This window comes from Chiloscyllium plagiosum, unplaced genomic scaffold, assembly GCF_037043375.1.
Source record: "Chiloscyllium plagiosum isolate Xiang-an unplaced genomic scaffold, Cpla_swu_hap1 HiC_scaffold_1, whole genome shotgun sequence".
NCBI classification, from domain to species: Eukaryota; Metazoa; Chordata; class Chondrichthyes; order Orectolobiformes; family Hemiscylliidae; genus Chiloscyllium; species Chiloscyllium plagiosum.
The window spans coordinates 136,284,993-136,301,530 of record NW_028270139.1 but is presented as its reverse complement, the minus strand read 5'-3'; the positions used below and the strand labels follow the sequence as shown (position 1 = coordinate 136,301,530).

The window sequence follows — 16,538 nt, the reverse complement described above, 5'->3', positions numbered from 1 at the left end:
TTGAATTTATTGTTTGTGCCAACCTCAAACCAATGAGATAATCCAGTGTTTGCGGTATAAAGAAGCAGGCATTTTGAGATTTAGCCAGAGAGCAACTAACTGCCATTGCCACAGTAACTACCAGCAAAACTCTCTATCAAAGTATCTTTTTCATAAGAAACATCTTTGCAGCAAAAGACCAAAGACAACCCAGGGAGATCTTCGGGGCAGCACGGTGGCTCAGTGGTTAGCCCTGCTGCCCAGCGCCAGGGACCTGGGTTAGATTCTCGCCTCGGGTAACTGTGTGGAGTTTGCATATTCTCCCCATGTATGTGTGGTTTCCTCCAGGTGCCCCAGTTTCCTCGCACAGTCCAAAGATGTGCAGGTCAGACAAATTTGCTATTCTAAATTGTCATAGTGTTAGGTGCATTAGTCAGGGGTAAATATAGAGTGGTGGGACTGGGTCTAGGTGGATTCCTCTTCAGAGGGACGGTGTGGAATTGTTGGGCTGGAGAGCCTGTTTCCACACTGTCGGGAATCTAGTCTAATCTACAGCCAGGGGAAGAAGGACACTGCTGTCTGGTTTTGAAATTAAGTTGATGTAATTTTAATAACATTTTTATTGGAACCATATATTGTCATAGATTTGGAAGCAAATAATAAACAGTTAAGTAAAAAAGGGCTTAGAGTTCACATTTAGACTTAAAGAATAAATTGATAGTTTTTCTTTAAAATAGTGGAATTTGAGTAGTTCGCTGTCACCCATACTTTTAACAGATTACGAGGTGAGGTAACTTTTCTGGGTGTTTGGTTTAATTAACAGAGGGGTTCACTGCTGTGTCATAACAAACACTTCATATTATTGCTAATGTATGCATGATTATAATTTCTTCTCTCATTTAGTGATCAATAAGCACACTCTTACCTCACGAATGTCTTTTTAAAAAGAGATTCATTTGGTCTGGGAGAAAGGTAGCCACAATGAAATGGATTCCTTTACATTAATCTTTAATTTAAGGGATGAGAGGGGCAGTTGAATAAGATGAAGTTCATTCCTCTTCAACTGGGAGCTGGACAATCAAGGGTATCCCACCAGGAACAATAACAAATTGATGACCATTGCCTGGGGATTGGTCATAACTAACTTAACTAATTTAAACATGAGGTATTGGACACCTTCAGCAGAATGAAAGCATCTATGGAGAGAGACAGAGAGAGAGAGAGAGAGAGAGAGGCAGAGGGAAAGAGATACAATTGAGAGGCTGGATTTGACCAGGCTGGTATAGAAGCCTTGTATAATGGCATCAGACAGCATGAAGCTCCATTTCCTATGTCTACTGCCACTGCCATGGGATGTTTCTTCCACTGTTAGCTTTCCCCTTCTATTTCTTAACTCCATTCAAACTGAATTTGCAACTTGATCATCCAAGCCAAGATAATTTCTCATTGCCCTCCTAATCACTTCCTGTATTGTAAGAGCTACCCCATCTCCTTTTCTTTACTTTCTGACCTTTTGAAATAACAAATGCCTTTGGATATTCAGAGTGTAGCCTGGTTGCTGTGCAACCATGTCTCTATAATGATTATGATATCATAATCCTATATTTCAGTTATCGTTGTAGTGTGTATTCAGAATAAAGAACCAGTAATTCTCTCATTTTTTTCAGTTTCTTCCATTCTGACCACAGTTGCTGATTCACTCTTATGTTGGTTACACTCTACGCTTGCCTGAAATGGTCATCAATGCCTAGGAGACCATAATCCAGAAGAAATCAACATGGAGGAAGTTTCTGTATAAGGGATACAATACTTCAAGAATACTCATCAATATGAAAAGAAGGAATGCCAGTAATCCCAAGGCTAAGACCACTCCTACCTCTGGAAACGTCTGCCAAATGTGTGGTCAGAGATGTGGCTCTAGGATCAGGATCACCATTAACACATGGACCCACAGAGCCCATGCCCAGTGACACAGAATTTCCTGAATTGACAATTATACCCATCAGCGAATGATTGGTGATGAAATGGATCATTACCTGTTATGCTTTGATTTTCATTACTCATTTCACTCCTCCATATAATTCATATCAAATTTCCAAATATTCCATACTCCCACTACTTAGTAAAAGCCCTCTCCACAATCCTATTTGTACATTTTGCCAGGACTCTTTTTCCACCACGGTTCACCATCCCAATAGCCTCATCTTACCTCAGGACAGGTGCCAATGGGGCCCCATGAATTAAAGCTAATTTCTCCCATGCCAATCTTTCAGTCATGCATTTAACTCTCTGATCTTATTAACCCAGTGCCAATTTGGTTATGACTGAATGAGTGAGCTTGAGCTCTGCTTTTGTGACTCTGCTTTTTAATACAGCCTTTAGCTGCTCATCCATCTTCAGCTGAACCACTGACTCAGTCCTGTCTATGTCATTATTGTCACCCCATGCAACAGGACCATTCCTCTTCTACTCCAAGTTCCTCTCCAGCCCTGGAGAGATGCCCTTAACCCTGGCACTGAGAAGGCAACACAGCCTCTGGGATTCACACTTTTGATTGCAGTGAACTGAATCTCTTCCTTAAGCCCACTGACCCCCATCACTACCCTACATTCTTTCATATTCCCTCCATTTGAATTTCCTCCCACATCATGGTGCTTTTGTCAGTTTACTCATCCTCCCTTCTCTAATGGAATTTGTGACAAGGACTGAAACAATGGGCTGGAATTTTCAGATCTTCTTTCTGGGGGTTTCTCATCATGACACCCAGTGGGATTTCTCACTGGATCTCTTACCAATCATGTTTCATTAACTAACCAACCCTAAAATTTGGCACCCTTGATGTTCATTGCTGTCTTTCCATGTAGTCCTGGAACAACTTGCTATTCCTTCCCAGACATCTGCTGATAGTTCCTTTGCAACATCGCCATTTTTAAAAGATCTCTGTGCACCTGTACAAGTGTCGGTAATGTGGTGTTGCTCCATACAAACAATATCATGTTAAAGATTTGCTGCTAATGGCACATAGCCAGCTTGGCTGACACTCTCTCACACGTGCAACCCCATTCTCTCATCTTACCTTAACTGCAACTTGACACTGTTTACCCAGCCTTAAATACAACCTGTCTAAAGACTCTCTCTAAGTCACTGCTACTCTCCCCAATGGTCACTGCACAATTGCAACTTGTCACTGTCAATTGGGCGAACATCCCATCACAGTAAGATGTCAGACACATGAGTTCTTTATTTATCAGCTAGCAAAAGTGAACTGATACATAAATGAGGAGAGACTGCAGCTCACTGCCACATATCTCATGTTATTTTTCATGAAGGATCTAGACAATATTTACAGTTTGGCAGAATTAGGGTAGATGAAACTAAATATATGCAAGAATAATATTCCACACTTTGATGTTGTTACTGTTCATGGGATTCATTCTCTTCTGTAAGGACCACAGCTATTTCAGTTGGAAATAAAAACTGGAAAAAAATGACAGTTTTTGCTTCGATACAGCGAATGAATCAATTGTGATTGTATACTTGAAGGAAAAATAGAAAAGTGTGGTGTTCTTTTGCCGGAACTAAATTTGATGCTTTTGGACTGGCACAGGCAACTTTGATAAATCAAGTAACTGCCCAGCACAAGGGCTTGGCTTGATATTAGGTAGCAGTTGTGTTGTGTCGCTGACAGAGATCAGTTGAGACACAAAACCTCAGAAAGCATGGAAGCAAACCCATTTCTTCTGTTCTCTTTTTAACTGAAAAAGTAATAACACTCAAGGACATTGCAAAAGAAAGCAAACTTCTAACTCAAGCCAAGACCTAGGTCCCACTGACCCACCTCTGAACTTAGGATTTCCACAGTCAACAACAATATTAGATTGCCAAAAAAATGAAAAAAGAATTGTGAAAGAGTCATTTTGTTCCATCGTTTTAGCTTGAACTTTGATTCCCAGACATTATGACTTTTTGCTAAGATGTTTTCATCCTACATGTGATACATTATGTGCGTTTGAATTGAAAGGGAATGTGGTTTAACTTGGTATTTTAGTAATTAATAGTCTACTGTTATGAATAGTCTAGTAATAGTTTTCCGTGAATGAGAAAACAAGAAAAGTTAGTTATGATAACAAACTTTTGTTATCATAACTAACTTTTCTTGTTTTCTCATGCATTGATGAGACCTGATGTGAGTTTCTTTTATCGGAAATTGTATCAAAGTAAGGCAATAACATCCCAGAGATTAAACTGGCTATTTTTCAGTTATGATGACTCATGGAACACTGGGACTTGATTTCAATGCATTATACATATCAGAATTCTGACATTTTCTTCAATAGTAGAACCAGTGTTACCTTAATACTTTACTTCAATGCACTTTATTTATCACCAATAAATTAGCATAACATTATTTAGATAGGAACATGCATGGTAAGCAGAACCTATAGCTCCTAGAGCAATAGTCCATACTTTGTCCAGTTTGCTGAAAGAAAAGTTTTTGAAATAGCTTTAAGTACAGTATTTATGGCTGGTCAAGTATTTTGCTTCTTGCACGAATAGCATATGGTCAAACTATTGTAATTTGGTATGATGACCTACAACATCTGTTCAGTGTCATTTGCAGAGAAACAGTGGATTTCGCCTGACCTTGGCTGGAACTGCACGTGCGGATAATGGTTATGAGAAGAGAGTCAACCTTTGTTCTGTTGCTCTCAGTTGAACAGCAAAACCCACTGTCTAAAACCAGACATGAATAATGCATAACCAATGCTCATTGAATTGTAAACCAGCAGGAGCCAACACCTTGAGGAATAAAGGAGGAGAGATGCAAAAAAACAATTAATGGTGAAGGAACAATAAATCCATAGCTTGTTGAATGTTCCTGCTCAAACAATTGAGCTGCCTATTTTTCATTGGGATCTAAAATGTCAAGTCATGGTACTCATATCTTCAATTGGTACCATGCAACAATTCCCAATTGACACATCTGACGATGGTATTACTCTGCAAGCAATGTGTTTTCCATTTCTGAGATAATGTAAAATGACATTGTGGTTCACTGTACATGTGGAAAAAATATTCACAAGAAGCTGTTGTACTTTTTTCTTGCCTTTCATATTTTATTGGTGAAAGGAATGTAAACGTATCCATCCAGGAGCCTTTTCATTGGAATTCAACTCATCCTAAGCCAAGGTTAGTAACCACTCTCATTTTCTAACCTCTACCACAGATCTAAACTATTATGGACATAGTCCTTGGCTACCAACTTGCAGACTTCAGTGGCTAGCAGCAGGGAATGTTGTATCTTTGGGCATGAGGTTAATTGAATCAATACGAAAGAACATATTGTTTCAAAGATTATGAATTTCAACAATACGTGCAGTAACAGATGGCTGGTACTGAGCATTAAAACACAGTAAAGCACTCATGAACTTCTGATGAATTCAGTGGAAAAGGACTGCATTTATAATATAATGAAACCTAACACCAGGCTGAATTTTTCACTCCTAGGCCAGGAGAACAGAGTCAGGCTATCTCTTGGCTCCTTGTGCCTGACATGACGGAGACTGCCCCAGAACTTGGAATTTTCATTCTGAGCTGAGAAGGTCCCCAGGAGTCAGGCTGTGTGACTAAGGTTGAAACAGAAGATGAATGTGGAGGCAGGCAGGTGGAAGACCTGACTTAGGCACCAGCACTGATTCCAATTACCTTGCAGGCATGACCCCTCATAATCATTCAGTCCTGAGGCATTCCCCATATGCCAATCCATGTGAACCCCTGCCAATTTTTGTATCCCTCATACTCTCCATGCCAAGCTATAATCTGTACCTACACCTTATAGTCCCTAATATCCTTGGTACAAACATAATTCCCATGGCTTTTATGTGCCCATGTTACCTAATACCAACTCATGCCAATCCATGCCAGTACCTTTTACCTTATGCCTACCATACTAATTCCTTCAGTATCCATCAGGGTAGACCTCAGGACCCATAATATTACTAAATAACATCAAGCTCCATGTTTCTATTACTACTTCACTCTTTTGAAAAAAAACTTATATTCATAAAAACCTATTTATGATAATTAACTTCCTTGAAATACATAATACCTTTTAACAATAAACATTTCTTTCATGTGCATAATCCCTTACATACCAACCACTGGAATTCTAAGTCCCACTTCAAAGAGTCTATAACTAAGACGAGCTGAGAATAGTTCACAGGTCGATGCAACATCGAGGGCTGAAGGGCCTGTTCTGCGCTATATTGGTCTATGTTCTATGATCTGTATTCTAACCAATTGTAGGTGTCAATGAAACAGTGAAATGGTAGGCAGCTTGCTATGATAATGTGTGATTGTGAAATCAGGCATGCAGCACTAATCTAGTGATGGAATTCCTCAGGTTAATGTTAAAAGTTGGAGTAAAAATGATCAATTATTATTTGTTTTACATGATTTTTTTGAATATTCAAAAGGCAAAACTGGCAACTCTCAAATGCCTTTGATAATTCCTCTTGATACTTTCCAAAGCCACATTTAACAATTCCATTTCACACTTCTTATGGCTGCTTTCAATAGGTCCTCTTGACATTTATGCCAGTTTCCAAAAGTTTCACCGTTACAATAAATGTTTGCACAATTTTTGTTACAGACGTTCATGTCTATTTTTAACAAAAAGGCATGCAGTTATAGATAAATCTCATTTATTGACTTACTTCCCGTGATTTGTCAATGATGTTCATGAGTTGAATTTCTAATAAAATTCTCCTGATCTCTTTTTGAATATTCCATTTGATATTCAATTAAGGCACCATTTGGAAATTGAAAGCTTACTGTGGAAATTCTATCTCTGTGGTTTTTCTCATTTCCCCACAGTGTATGGAGAAAATAGGAACAAGTGTTGACCACTGTGCCCCTTGAACCTATTCTATCATTTAATTCAAGCTAATTAAATGATAGAACCTGAACCAGAAGAGCACCAATATCTTGGGGGTAGGTTTGCTAGCACTCTTCGGGGGGGGGTTTAAACTAATTTGGCAGGGGGATGGGATCCGGACTTGTAGTCCAGCAAGTAGGCTAGCTGTTTGTCAGGATGTCCAAGTACGTGGGGAGGCTGTGGAGAAGGTAGCACTGACAGGGAATACTTGCCGACACAGAGATGGGTTCAAGTGCGTATACTTCAACGCAAGGAGTATCAGAAATAAGGTCGGTGAACTTAAGGCGTGGATCGGTACCTGCGACTACGATGTTGTGGCCATCACGGAAACGTGGATAGAAGAGGAACAGGAATGATTGTTGGAGGTTCCTGGTTACAGATGTTTCAGTAGGATTAGGGAGGGTGGTAAAAAAGGAGGGGGGTGGCGTTGCTAATTAGAAATGGTATAACAGCTGCAGAAAGGCAGTTCGAGGGGGATCTGCCTTTGGAGGTAATATGGACTGAAGTCAGAAATAGGAAAGGTGCAGTCACCTTGTTGGGTGTTTACTATAGGCCCCCCAATAGCAGCAGAGATGTGGAGAAACAGGTTGGGAAACAGATTTTGGAAAGGTACAGAAGCCACAGGGTAGTAGTCATGGGCGATTTCAACTTCCCAAACATTGATTGGAAGCTCTTTAGATCAAGTAGATTGGATGGGGCGGTGTTTGTGCAGTGTGTCCAGGAAGCTTTTCTAACACAGTATGTAGATTGTCCGACCAGAGGGGAGGCCATTTTGGATTTGGTACTCGGTAACGAACCGGGACAAGTGATGGACTTGTTAGTGGGTGAACATTTTGGTGATGGTGACCACAATTCTGTGACTTTCACCTTGGTTATGGAGAGAGATAGGTGCGTGCAACAGGGTAAGTTTTACAATTGGGGGAAGGGTAATTACGATGCTGTAAGACAGGATTTGAGGAGCATAAGTTGGGAGCATAGGCTGTCGGGGAAGGATGTCGTGGAAATGTGGAACTTTTTCAAGGAACAGATACGACGTGTCCTTGATATGTATGTACCGGCCAGGCAGGAAAGAAATGGTCGTGTGAGGGAACCTTGGTTGACGAGGGAGGTTGAATGTCTCGTAAAGAGGAAGAAGGAGGCTTACATAAGGTTGAGGAAACAGGGTTCAGACAGAGCAGTGGAGGGATACAGGATAGCCAGAAGGGACCTGAAGAAAGGGATTAGGAGAGCCAAGAGAGGGCATGAAAAATCTTTGGCGGATAGGATCAAGGATAACCCCAAGGCATTTTATGTGTATGTGAGAAACATGAGAATGATGAGAACGAGGGTAGGTCCGATCAAGGAAAGTAGTGGGAGACTGTGTATTGAGTCGGAAGAGATAGGAGAGGTCTTGAATGAGTACTTTTCTTCAGTATTTACGAATGAGAGGAACCGTATTGTTGAAGAGGAGAGTGTGAAACGGACTGGTAAGCTAGAGGAGATACATGTTAGGAAGGAAGATGTGTTGGACATTTTGAACAACTTGAGGATAGACAAGTCCCCCGGGCCTGATGGGATATATCCTAGGATTATGTGGGAAGCAAGAGAGGAAATTGCAGTACCGTTGGCAATGATCTTTTCATCTTCACTGTCAACGGGGGTGGTACCAGGGGACTGGAGAGTGGCGAATGTTGTGCCCCTGTTCAAAAAAGGGAATAGGGATAACCCCGGGAATTACAGGCCAGTTAGTCTTACTTCGGTGGTAGATAAAGTAATGGAAAGGGTACTGAGGGATAGGATTTATGAGTATCTGGAAAGGCACTGCTTGATTAGGGACAGCCAGCACGGATTTGTGAAGGGTAGGTCTTGCCTTACAAGTCTGATTGAATTCTTTGAGGAGGTGACCAAGCATGTGGATGAGGGTAGAGCAGTGGATGTAGTATACATGGATTTTAGTAAGGCATTTGATAAGGTTCCCCATGGTAGGCTTATGCGGAAAGTCAGGAGGCATGGGATAGAGGGAAATTTGGCCAATTAGATAGAAAACTTGGTAACCGGTCGAAGTCAGAGAGTGGTGGTAGATGGCAAATATTCAGCCTGGAGCCCAGTTACAAGTGGAGTTCCGCAGGGATCAGTTCTGGGTCCTTTGCTGTTCGTAATTTTTATTAATGATTTGGATGAGGGAGTCGAAGGGTGGGTCAGTAAATTTGCAGATGATACGAAGATTGGTGGAGTTGTGGATAGTGAGGAGGGCTCTTGTCGGCTGCAAAGAGACTTGGATATGATGCAGAGCTGGGCTGAGGAGTGGCAGATGAAGTTCAACCCTGCCAAGTGTGAGGTTGTCCATTTTGGAAAGACAAATAAGAATGCGGAATACAGGGTTAACGGTAGGGTTTTTAGTGAGGTGGAGGAACAGAGGGATCTTGGGGTCTATGTTCATAGATCTTTGAAAGTTGCCACTCAGGTGGATAGAGCTTGTAAGAAGGCCTATGGTATATTAGCGTTCATTAGCAGAGGGATTGAATTCAAGAGTCGTGAAGTGATGTTGCAACTGTACAGGACTTTGGTTAGGCCACATTTGGAGTACTGTGTGCAGTTCTGGTCGCCTCACTTTAGGAAAGATGTGGAAGCTTTGGAGAGGGTGCAGAGAAGATTTACCAGGATTTTGTCTGCAATGGAGAATAGGTCGTAGGTTGAGAGTGCTAGGCCTTTTCTTGTTGGAACGGCGAAGGATGAGGGGTGACTTGATAGAGGTTTATAAGATGATCAGAGGAATAGATAGAGTAGACAGTCAGAAACTTTTTCCCCGGGTACAACAGAGTGTTACAAGGGGACATAAATTTAAGGTAAAGGGTAGAAGGTATAGGGGAGATGTCAGGGGTGGGTTCTTTATCCAGAGAGTGGTGGGGGCATGGAATGCACTGCTTGTGGGAGTGGTAGAGTCAGAATCTTTGGTGACCTTTAAGCGGCAATTGGATAGGTACATGGATGGGTGCTTAAGCTAGGACAAATGTTCGGCACAACATCGTGGGCCGAAGGGCCTGTTCTGTGCTGTATTGTTCTATGTTCTATGTTCTAATCTCATCTGTGTTATAACTTTATCTAACATACATTCATGTAGGAGTAAGATTCTATCAATTTCATTTCTGAAATTTTGAATTGATTCCCCAGCTTCAATATTTTTAGGGGAGGGAACAGAGTTCCAGATACCTGTTATCATTGCATGGAGAAAAAAGACACTGCACATGAATATTCAAGCTCTAATTTTAAACATTAAGCCCGCTTGCTCTCAGCTGCCATCACACACGATAGTTACAAAAACAGAAATTGCCAGAAAAGCTTAGCAGGTCTATGGAGAGAAATCAGAGCTAATGTTCGAGTGACCTTTCCTCAGGACTGATGACAGTTATATTTATCTACCCTACCAACTGCTTTAATCATCTTCAAAAAGTCAGTTAAATCCCTTAATCTTCTACATGCACGAGACTGGTAGAATATTGCACCCGAGTACTCCATTTGACTTTGGAGTTTAAGGTTGGATTTGGGTCTCAGCTGCTAGGGATTGAGGTGTGGTCTCCTGAAATGACCCTATAACTGATATAGCCACATGAACTGTTATTGCACACTTAAGAACCCTCCGCCCAATCACTGGGAGTACTCAATTCCGTCTGCCACAGGAAATTTATTTTGTCTTATGAGGTGATTTTGCAGTAATCTGCTAATACCAACACGGGAAGTGAAGGAGTCAGTCAAAGCTAATACAGAATGGTGCATGATGTGGAGTGAAACTTGCAGGTGATAGTATTCCTATTCATCTGCTGAACTTGCCCTTCTCGGTGGTCTTAAGTTTGAAAGGTGCTGTCAAAAGATGGTTGTTGACTTATCGTAGCACACCTTATAGATGGTACATGCTGCTGCCACTGTACAATTGGTGGTGGAGGGATAGTAGGTTGAAGATGCGGAATGGAGTGCAGATAAAGAGACTGATGGTGTCAAGATTCTTGAGTGTTGTGGAGTTGCACCCATCCAAACAAATAAAAAGTATTCCATTACAGGTCTGTCTTGTGCTTTGTAGAAGTTGGAGTCACAAAGTGAATTATTCACTTTGCCTCTCATAGCCTGATCTGCTTTTATAGCCATAGCATTTATATGGCTGTCCAGTTCAGTTTCTGGTCAAAGGTAACTCTCACAAAATTGCTGGCAGGGGATTCAACAAAAATAATGCCTTTAAATGCCAAGGGGCAATGGATAGATTCTCTCTTGTTGGAGATGGTCAATGCCTAGCACTTGTGTGGCATGAATGCTACTTGCAGCCTATCAGACCAAGCTTGAAGGTTGTCTAGCTATTATTGCATTTGGATATAAACTGCTTCAAAATCTGAGGACATCGGCATGATACTTATTTTTGTGCAATCATCAGACAGCATCTGTTTTAGTTGTTTTATGGATAAATACTCTTCCAGTTAACCTTAGAGAACGCCCCTGTTTTTCAAAGTAGTGCTGAGTAATATTTTACATTCACATGAGGGTGCCTTGGTACAACCTTTCATCAAAGTAGGGCACTTTCAGAATTGCAGCGCTCCCTCAGTACAGCTCTGGAGTTTCAGCCTAGATTTTGTGCTCAAGTAACTGAGACAGGGTTTGATTTCACAACTGTCTGATTCAGGCAAGCCTGTTGCCCAGAATCGTGGCTAACACAAGTTGAAATGATTCCCAAGTATGGGCTTCCCTTTGCATTGCAAGCTGTGATTCACTGATCAGCACAAGGATTGAGAAGTGGGACTGTTTAGGAGAACTCATTTAATTTTCTTCTCTGTGAGGAGCTTTTTGAGGGAGAAATTATTGAAGTTTTGATTTACAGACATGCCCCAGTAAATGGGCTACTAAGGGAGGAGGCAGTAGCATAGTGGTATTATCACTGGACTGTTAATCCAGAGAGGACTAGGAGAAAGTGAGGACTACAGATGCTGGAGGCCAGAGTTGAAAAGTGTGGTGCTGGAAAAGCGCAGCAGGTCAGTCAGCATCCGAGGAGCAGGAAAATCGACGTTTCGGGCATAAGAAGGGCTTATGCCCGAAACGTCGATTTTCCTGCTCCTCGGATGCTGACTGACCTGCTGCGCTTTTCCAACACCATACTTTTCAACTGTTAATCCAGAGACCCAAGTCATGTTCTGGAGAACTGGGTTTGATTCCCGGCATGACCAATGGTGGAATTGAATTCAATAAAAATCTAGAATTAAGAATCTAATGATGACCATGAAACCATTGTCAATTGTTGGAAAACCCCACCTGGTTCACTAATGTCCCTCAGGGAAGGAAACTGCAAACTTTACCTGGTCTGGCTGACATGTGACTCCAGACCCACAGCAATGTGGTTGATACTTAACTGCCTTCTGGAATTGGCAATAAAAGCTGGCCTAGCCAGCGATGCCCTCATCCCATGAATGAACATGACATGTCAGGCAACTGCATTTAATCCATCACTTCAGTTACTATAAATAATTCCATATTTTGAAACCAGCTAGGGAAATTGATAATATTTACATTAGATTAGCTCAGATCAAGCCATGATTCTGGAGTGCTTTGTTGTTTGGTGAGGGCTTTGAGATGGCAGGTTTGATTTATCAGGTACACTAATACAAATGCATGCAAAATAAAACTTGTCACTGTACTTAGGTACGTGTGACAATAGTAAATCAAATCAAATCAAATCAAATCAGTGCGGGAGAATGAACTGAAAGTCAAACTGGTCATGAGAAGCAACTAGCCAACACACTCTTACTCCCTTTGATTTAAAAAAAACAATCTTGTCCTGTGCCCAATGATACAGATAATTAACTTGCTTGCTACACATGGATGGTCATCCAGACAGTGTCCTATTGTACCACTAATGGGGTGGTCTGGGAGATAAAGTGCTTCGCAAAACACACAATCTCTGGCCACTGCTTCTTCGAACATGAGTTGAGAAATCAGGAGCTGTGTATGTGGGATGCAGCTTTGGTATTTTGAACAAATGAGAACATGTTTGCTCTGCCATGCCTTTAACAAGTGCCACAGTGAATGAATGATAAGCAACTTTTATTGGATAGATTCATCCAATCTTACATAAAGAGGCAAAATCAAAGAACCTCCGCCCTTGAACCCGCCCCTCCAATCCCCACCAGGACAGAACCCCACTGGTCCTCCCCACTGGACCTCACCACCAGGGATATATTTCCCTTCCAACCCCTATCAGCGTTCCCGAGAGACCACTCCCTCCGTGACTCCCTCGTCAGGTCCACATCCCCCACCAACCCAACCTCCACTCCAGGCACCTTCCCCTGCAACCGCAAGAAGTGCAAAACTTGCGCCCACACCTCCCCCCTCACCTCCCTCCAAGGCCCCAAGAGATCCTTTCATTTCCGTCGCAAATTCACCTGCACCTCCACACACATCATTTACTGCATCCGCTGCACCCGATGTGGTCTCCTCTACATTGGGGAGACAGGCTGCCTACTTGCGGAACGTTTCAGGGAACACCTCTGGGACACACGCACCAACCAACCCAACCGCCCCGTGGCTGAACACTTTAACTCCCCCTCCCACTCCAACAAGGACATGCAGGTCCTTGGCCCCCTCCTTCACCAGACCCTGACCACACAACGCCTGGAGGAAGAGCGCCGCATCTTCCACCTAGGAAACCTCCAACCACACGGGATGAATGTAGATTTCTCCAACTTCCTCATTTCCCCTCCCCCCACCTTATCTCAGTCCCAACCCCCGGATTCAGCACTGCCCTCTTGACCTGCAATCTTCTTCCCAACCTCTCCGCCCCCACCCCCTCTCCGGACTATCACCCTCACCCTCACCTCCTTCCACCTATCGTATTCCCAGCGCCCCTCCCCCAAATTCCCTCCACCCTACCTTTTATCTCAGCCCGCTTGGCACACCAGCCTCATTCCTGAAGAAGGGCTTATGCCCGAAACGTCGATTCTCCTGCTCCTCGGATGCTGCCTGGCCTGCTGTGTTTTTCCAGCACCACATTCATCTGGATAGCCCAAAGGAGCTGTGATGCTTGTTATGCCTCCACAGGCTACTCATTGAAAGGAATTTCAAGAAATGTGGGCAGAGCAATATATAATTGGAAACGGGACATGGAATAGGTGAAAGTATATGATTCATGTGTTTTATTTTGGAAAATATAAGTAACTATTGTCTCCACCCACAAGTTCATCTAAATACTTGAGACAATACAGAGGAGACAAGAATCTGGCTGATAGCACAAAGTGGACCACACTGATTTGGCTAAATGTTGTACATGTCTCCAAAAATGAAAATCAGGGAAGATATATAACTTTTTCCCCGGGTACAACAGAGTGTTACAAGGGGACATAAATTTAAGGTGAAGGGTGGAAGGTATAGGGGAGATGTCAGGGGTGGGTTCTTTACCCAGAGAGTGGTGGGGGCATGGAATGCGCTGCCCGTGGGAGTGGTAGAGTCGGAATCATTGGCGACCTTTAAGCGGCAATTGGATAGGTACATGGATGGGTGCTTAAGCTAGGACAAATGTTCGGCACAACATCGTGGGCCGAAGGGCCTGTTCTGTGCTGTATTGTTCTATGTTCTATGTTCTATGTTCTATAACATAGAGCTGAACCTGACATAACATGCTCTACACCAAAGTCCAAATTATTGGAGTATATGTTTTATCTTGACTGTTTCTATTTAAATTAGAATTAATGCAGTATAGTGGAAAATAAATGGGATGGGAGAACTGACAAAGCTATATCTATGAAGGGAGTTGCTTTTACTTCTTGCACTCTGCTGTGACCATTCAAGCATGAAACATTGCTGAGGTTTTATCTAAAACAAGAATGATCACTTAGACATAATTCAGGATGAAGTGTCTGCAGCTGATAAATATGTAATGTTGATTTCATAAATGCTGTTTGTAATCTGTCGCGGTCAGCATGAACTTACAGTGCACTCTGCTCTCTTCCCTATGCAGATGTACTATTTATCGTGTGTAGTGTTTACTACACTGTATTCACTCCCAGCCAGGAGCTATGTATGAAGCCTGTGCAAGTCATAACTAGGCAGGGCAGAATCAGTGAATTTACCCTGCTGTGTGCTCATAACATTTACCGCAGTGTGAGGTTCTTCTTTAGTGAACACATTAAGGACAGAGTGAGTCATATAACTGGGATTCCTTATGAAAACACAGGATTATAAAATTACCCATCGCTTCCAAGCAAAGCAGATCATCTGTTCTCCTAGCTCATTCCTACTTGTGCAACATTGATTTCTTCAAACAGGTTGCTACTTCTTACAGTTCAATAGTAATACATTTTAGTAGGTAGTTTGCTGACTCAAAACGCATATTGGAACATATTATGATGTGGAAAGTTCTTTACTGTACAAGTGCAAACTCTTCCTTTTCTGGACTAATCACTTCAGTGTTTCTATTTTGTTGCACATCCTATCTAAAGAGTCAACAGTGAAATTTGACTTTTTACTAGTAATGCATTTTTGTGCATTGTTCAAGGGTGGCCTGTGATCTGGAGTTACTTACATGGCCTTTGCAGTCATTGTTGTCAATAGACAGATCCAATTTATTGAAAGTGCTGGTAATCTGAGGTCATTGACATGTCGATTTTAACTGTTTATCCATTTCAAGCTCTCACTCAATGTTGGCCTTGCTTTCTCTGATGTTTTTAGATCGTTTTGCATCCATACAAAATGGGGGTGGTTGGAGGCAATTAAATGTGAGCCTTTAAATATGATACAGTCAATGAAAATAAGATCAGTCAGGATAGGATTGGCAGTGAAATATGGCAATAGAATAGAATGGTGCTTTTCTACTGCTTTAAATAGAATTAAAAAAAGACATAACTAACAAAGAGATGGGAACAGAATCCACATGGGTGGACATAAAGGCCAGGAAGGGATCTGTCTCACAATTAGGGATACGTTACACACCAACAAATAATGCTTATGAATGGGATGGAGAACTGTAAAGCAAATCCATGAAGTAAATATAGTGATTTCAAATAACCTCAAACAAACTGGCAGAGAGAGCAATTTAAAGCAGAGAATGGAATGATGCTTTTCTAGTGTGTGAGAGATGCATTTTGACTGCACAATAAGGGAGAAAGCATTGCTAGGCTTAGTAATAAAAGTAAACATGGGGAAACTTGCACTGAACAGACATCAGAAAAGAATGAGGTTCAATTGGATTACTGAGATAGATTAGGATTATGGAAAAAAACATTCAATAAAGGTAATGGTTGAAGATTGAGGCTGGAGGTAAATTAAAGCAAATACTAACCATTAATGATGTAGAATAACAGTAAAATAAAAATCAATAGAGTTGTGTATGCCTAGGACAAAACCATTTATGCATTGCCTGCATTTGTCTGTTAAAGTACAGTAAGGGTACTTACAATGTGGAACAAGAACATTCATGGGATGTGGGCATCGCTGGCTAGCTGGTGTTTATTGTCCATCTAATTGCCCATTGCCCTTGAGAACGTGGTGGTGAGCTGCCTTCTTGAACCGTGTGCTGTCCATGTGCTGCAGGTTGAACCACAATGCTGTTAGGGAGACAATTCCAAGATTTTGACTCAGCAACAGTGAAGGAACAGTGATATACTTCCAAGTCAGG

General features: G+C 41.9%; 1 long non-coding RNA gene across 1 annotated transcript in view; it reads right to left on the bottom strand.

The window, feature by feature from the left end:
* The window catches only part of LOC148152227 (uncharacterized), a 106,239-nt gene that overhangs the window by 70,393 nt on the left and 19,308 nt on the right, over positions 1-16,538 (bottom strand). Inside the window, exon 2 of the long non-coding RNA XR_015759532.1 lies at positions 16,318-16,447. This is a non-coding gene — a long non-coding RNA (uncharacterized LOC148152227). The remainder of the gene's footprint in view (positions 1-16,317; positions 16,448-16,538) is intronic.